At 44.7% G+C, this 5706-nt stretch overlaps 1 non-coding gene across 1 annotated transcript; it reads right to left on the bottom strand.

Moving 5' to 3' along the window:
• Nucleotides 1-330: 330 nt before the first annotated feature.
• Nucleotides 331-402, bottom strand: trnaw-cca (transfer RNA tryptophan (anticodon CCA)). Its single transcript has one exon. It is a non-coding gene; the product is annotated as a tRNA-Trp (tRNA).
• Between the last annotated feature and the right edge of the window lie 5304 nt (nucleotides 403-5706).

The following is a 5706-nucleotide window of genomic DNA, read 5'->3' as shown; positions in this document are numbered from 1 at the left end:
AATGCTGGCATCACATTCATGTGGAATTTGACTTTGGTTGGCCGTTCTGCAGCACTGTTGGTGGTATAGTGGCAAGAATAGCTGCTTTCCAAGTAGTTGACCCAGGTTTGATTCCCGGTCAACGCAAAACAGATACCTTTAGTTGCACATTCGCAGCGGACAGGTGGCAGCAATAGTTCAAAGTACATGGCTAGGTAGATCCCTTTGTTCCTAATGGCAAGTGTAAGTGTGGCAAAATCAGTGACATTTAGGTGCTTTGTGAATTCACGTTGCCGCTTGTGGACTTTTTATTGCAACTCTGGCGTTGGGCCTTCCCGTTGTACAAAACACTGACCCCGACGTGACTCGAACACGCACCCTTCTGATCTGGAGTCAGACGCGCTACCGTTGCGCCACGAGGTCACAGGTCAAAACAGTGTCCCGTGAAACAGTGGTGTTCAAAGTATGTTGATGTCCAAAGTTTGTGTGTGTTCTGTTGGGTTAGGCAGTGGAATGCTTTGATTACTACTACTAGCGAGATAGTCGCTCTATCCACGAAGCAACACTCAGCATAGCAGAGCCTATAGCTCGCTGTTAGTGCGTGTACCTCATAGGTATCACACCTGGCATCAGTGCCCAATAATTCCCTTGCTTTGACAGCTGTCTGTCTATGACTTCACCTACAGACGTGGACAAGACGTGGGTTTTAGATCGTATGTGCGTCAACATGAAGCTCGAGAGGTTCACGGTGCCGTAAACAAAACGCTCTAGCCTTTCGAGGGCACACCAATTGGACCAGCTGTGGGTGCTTGCCATCTCGTCATTTCTTTCACTTTTCACTTTGCATGCATACACATTGTGTGTCTCTGAGAATGACGGTACAGAGTGCGTATAAGCCCTAAACGAGAACGAGTGATTAATCCCAGGCTACCGATTTCTTCACTACTTCCTAAGTTAAAAGACGGCCTAGAGGATTGAACGCGGGGACCTCATACATGCACTCTACCACTGAGCTACATCCCCACCGGCGAGAGGCTGCTCCCAAACCTTGTATCTCTTTCCAAAAAAAACACTCAAACTGTCATTTCTACACACTCAAAGCACTTGGAAGTCTGTTTCATTGATTTTCATGTCGTAACTTTTAACCCACGCATGACCCAATGTCCGGATGAAGCTGGTTCAGTTACTTCCACGTTTTGCCTCTTTTGTAAAATGCAAAGTGAATCGAATGAAAATGAAAAGATTGTTTGAACGTTTCATCTGTGTTGCTGAGGAATTCAAGAAGCACCAAGATTGGACTCGCAGCGATGGAGATGGAGGTTTTGGAATCACTGTCACTCCAGTAGAAAGCCTGAAAAGCGCTACTTTGCAGCAGTGCCAGTTGTGTAGTGGTATCATACAAGATTCCCATTCTTGTGACTTGGGATCGATGCTCGGCTGGTGCACCCGATATGCTGTGCATCCCCTCTTGTTTCCCCACACTGGTACTTGAATCGTGTGGTTAGGTCCATACCTTACTCATAAATTGAGTATGGAAAGGTGGCCTGGATTTTGAATAGACTATGTATGGCTTCGTGTCAAGCTGACTTGTGAATTTCTGTGACTGTTCATCCCATTAACTTTCATCCATTTTCTAGCACACAGTTTCTCAGGAAAGTCAATCTTGTCCACATATCTTTCCTTCACAAATTGGGCTAATGTGGAACACTATAAACACTGGCATTCGAAATGGTAAACATGGATGCATGTCAATCTACCAACTTCCCTTGGCTTTCTTCTGACTCAGTTGGACGCGGAAATACATCCTTTCTTGCATCAATTTTCTGGCTATACTGGTGCAATCGGTTAGCACACGGTCCTTATAGAGCAGTATGCAGCCTGTGTCATGCCGAGGTTGTGAGTTCAAGCCTCACCTAGAGCAGTTAGCTTTTCTGCCTGGTGCTCAATTCCATGTAATGCTACCCCAGGAAAGCTAATGGTATTGTGAAATGCAAAAGCTGCTATGTTGCATGGAGAAGCTACCTCCGCAGTCATGAATATGAAAGTGCATCCAACGGTTGCCAACAAGCCAACCGAAGGGGCGACGTTACAAGTCCTCCATGGCAAGAGCGTACCTGCTTGAGGTAGACTGGGAAACTGTTAAGGTACAACCACTTCACCAGAAGTAAGCCCTTCAGGTTCCCTGGACTAGGATAACCCAGCGCCGTCAGTGCAGGATGGTGGATCCTCCGCAGCAGACGAGCTCGGTTTATTTCTGCCACAGGACACAGTTTTATACATGTCAGAAGTCCGTTTCAGGGCAGGACAAATTACAGATTTAGTTGCTTGGCAGACATGGAATGTGTCCAATATTATAACCCCTAACACACTCGACAGTTTCGGTTGACATATCTGCACGGTTTGCCTAGAAGTAGATGACGTGGGACTCTATCTTATTTCTCGTTTGTCTGAAGAGCAGCATGCATATTGTTAATGTTGTCAGCTCTGAGCTGTTCCTCAAAATATAATATAAATATAGGGAGATTGTGGTTTGACATTTGCAAAATAGAGGTGAGGGGATGGCCGTGAGTTCAAGTGTCTAGACTTTCACGGAAATAGTTATGCGCGAGTATGTTATTTATGTTATTTCTGCAATAATGACAAATTTCAGCCCGCCTTGCCACGGCAACATTTCTAGTGAGATATGAGAATGTTAACTCTGCAACTTCTGTAAAAGGCTAATCATACAATAAGAATACAATACAATGAGTTACATGGTTACAGTAGGTTAAATAATCAGTATGCCTACCAGACTTAATTATCCAGTTAGTATATCAATATGTTATATAAAAATCATTGTACTCTGTTCTTCCAACATCCAGAGTATTTTACAGTAGGTATATACAATACATAGGGGGCAATTTTACCCCAACAGAAACCTACGCTCTTTGACAAGTATCATGGACTGTGGTGCTGATGTGTATATCCAGAACGGTAACTGCTCCCCCAGTGAGACAGCACGGAGAGCATGGTCTAACAGGACCGCAAACAACTCAAAAGAATGCCTCTCCTTTGGTGCAGCTCAGGTGTACACGTTCAGCAAAGGTCTCCATAACAAGCCGGAAAACCACATTTCTTCCCTCTCCTCCACAACACACTACATGTGCTCCTCCTCCTCAACAACAACAACAACAACAACAAAACCCTTGTATAATACGCATTTGTTTCAAAGAGAAGAAAACACTGGCAACAGCATCTGAGGTCAAAAGCCTTGCATTTACGCAGAGGACCCAGGCTCCCACAGAGAGCGACCTGTCCAAGGTCCGCAAAACAGAGAAGGGCCAGGCCAGACGGGCTCATCCGCGAGTTGAACCCGGGACCTCTGGCACCCAAAGCGAGAATCATACCCCTAGACCAACAAGCCATGGGGAGCCTGTACAGACCTCTCAGGAGTTGAAAATACCCTGGCCGAGAGCGGCAACGCAGAAAGGCACCGAAAACCAAAACAGAGCTGGACACCGGAGAACATGAGTAGTAATATAAGGTACTTTTTCGAAAGGGGGGGGGGGTGCGGGGGATTTGACCTTTGACATGAACTTGAGTTGAACTTGGGGTGGCCCCTTCCTAGGGGGTGGGGGTCCTTCCAAGGGGGTGGGGGGTGCTTGTACCGCGTCACAGAATAATTACCATATTGATGGATTCCGAGGGAATGTGCAGGGTGGTGGGGTTCTTCAACTGTTTTTCTAACCCTGCTCAAGATTTGTTTTTAAGACAGACTGATTATTTAGTAAAATAGCTATTTTTCTCTATACGTGTGAAGCTCCAAAAGAGAGCTATGTATACCCTTCAGATTTTTTTGAAAACATAGATATTTTTCCCTAAGCTAGTGAAGCTCCAAAAGAGTTGTTTTTAAGTCCTCCCGATTTATTTAGTAGAATAGCTATTTTTCCCTACGCGAGTGAAGCTCCAAAAGAGTTCTATTAAAGCCCTCCCGATTCTTTAGTAACATAGATATTTCTACTTAAACGAGATCCGCAAGGCTGTCTCTTCAACAGGGCCAAAGCAGTTACCTCTTTCAAATGGACAAGGGCTATGTCGGTCTGGAGCTTTTTGAGCAAGTGGGGGTGGTGAGGTTATGTCTACGTCTTTAGTAACCTCGGATTGGAGAAGAATTAGTATATTTGGGGGCGGAGTTGACAGGGCACTGAAGGAATAGCCTATCACGTTAGAGTCTGGTTTGAAGAATTTAAATATGTGGGGGCGGAGCTAACAGGACACCGGAGGAATGTACAAGTGGATGGGGGGGGTGGTCTTCAACTGTTTTTTCAAGTCCTCCAAAAGATTTGTATTTAAGCCAAACTGATTCTTTAGTAAAATAGATAATTTTCTCTTTACACGTGTGAAGTGATTCTGGGTCTTCAGCATTTACAAGAAAACACCCGAGAGGAAAACCCGGGCTAGGGTTTCTTCACGTTAGGATGTGAGACTCTGGGTTCTGGAGGATGATGAGACAACGTGTGGATACCGTTTTAAAATGGACAAGGGATACAGTCTGGAGCTTTTTGAGTTAAGAGCTGGTGAGGAGATGTCTACGCCTTTTGTAACCAGAATTGAGTACGCTTACAAGGATTGGATGCATGTAAAGGACTGGACAAGGGAAGGGGATGTGGATAAAGCGTTAGAGGCATTGAAACAGTGGAATAGAGATCGTGAAACTGCACCGCTGCCTCTGATGTTTGAAAGTCACGACTGGGAAAGCGCTCTATCTGTAAATCATAGTAGAACTGTGATGACTATAACTATGACAGGGTACAACAGAATAGTGTTTAGGAAAACACGCTATGCCAAACCCGTATAACTGTGATGTAATACATGATGTAGTAAAAATATTGTATAAAAGTAGCCACCCCCCTTGCTCTTGGTTTAGATTAAAAGAGCATGTCTGTTACGAGACTCTACAGCCCTCTTACGAACGAGGACCTCCCTTGGTCCTACAATCCGGACATTTTATACCAGCCTGAGCGCTCTTACCGTGGCTACCCGCCACTACCTCAAGACGAAACAGCCCGCTGTTCAATGGAAGTAACGACTAACACCACCGACTCCCCGGCTCAAGAGACCCCGAACATCTCTGCTTTTGTGGCGGCGTCTCAGGAGAGCTGTACTATGGCTCTAGAAACACCTCAACCAGCGCTGAGCAAACCAATGATCATCAAACCTGCCGGGGGGCGTGACAAAGGCGACGGTTTTAGACCAGAGGTCCACGCTGAAGTAAGTAGAATTATTAAGAACGCCCTGGTGTATATACTGAATGCTCTCATCGATCGAGCCCTGAAAGAAGTCTGCTGAAGGAATATTTATTCCATAAAGAAAGTAAAGCAGAGTATTTAATGAATGGTTGTTTATTTTTAAAATAGCACATATTATTGTTTTATACATGTATGTAATCGATGTGTGTACTTATAAAATAAAAGCCGGTGTAGTAGTGGATATAGAGCAAGTAACCAATCAGTTGATGTCTTTTTGTTTAAATAATGGGGAAAATTGCTGTATGTGTTATACTTTTCTCAATTGCTTAAAAATGGGGTTGTACTCTGAAAATGAATAAAAGAGCCATTTTCTAAATACTTTTGTGTGCTTTTATAGAATGTCTCGACAAGCTCCTAGGATGAAGGATTTGTACTACAACCCCGCCAAAGTAGGGAGTTTGGGGGGTCGGAAGGGATTCCGGAGAGGGCTGTTAAGGCT

The sequence above is a fragment of the Amia ocellicauda genome, chromosome 16 (assembly GCF_036373705.1).
Source record: "Amia ocellicauda isolate fAmiCal2 chromosome 16, fAmiCal2.hap1, whole genome shotgun sequence".
Classification (NCBI taxonomy): Eukaryota; Metazoa; Chordata; class Actinopteri; order Amiiformes; family Amiidae; genus Amia; species Amia ocellicauda.
This window is presented reverse-complemented; position numbering and strand designations above follow the sequence as displayed.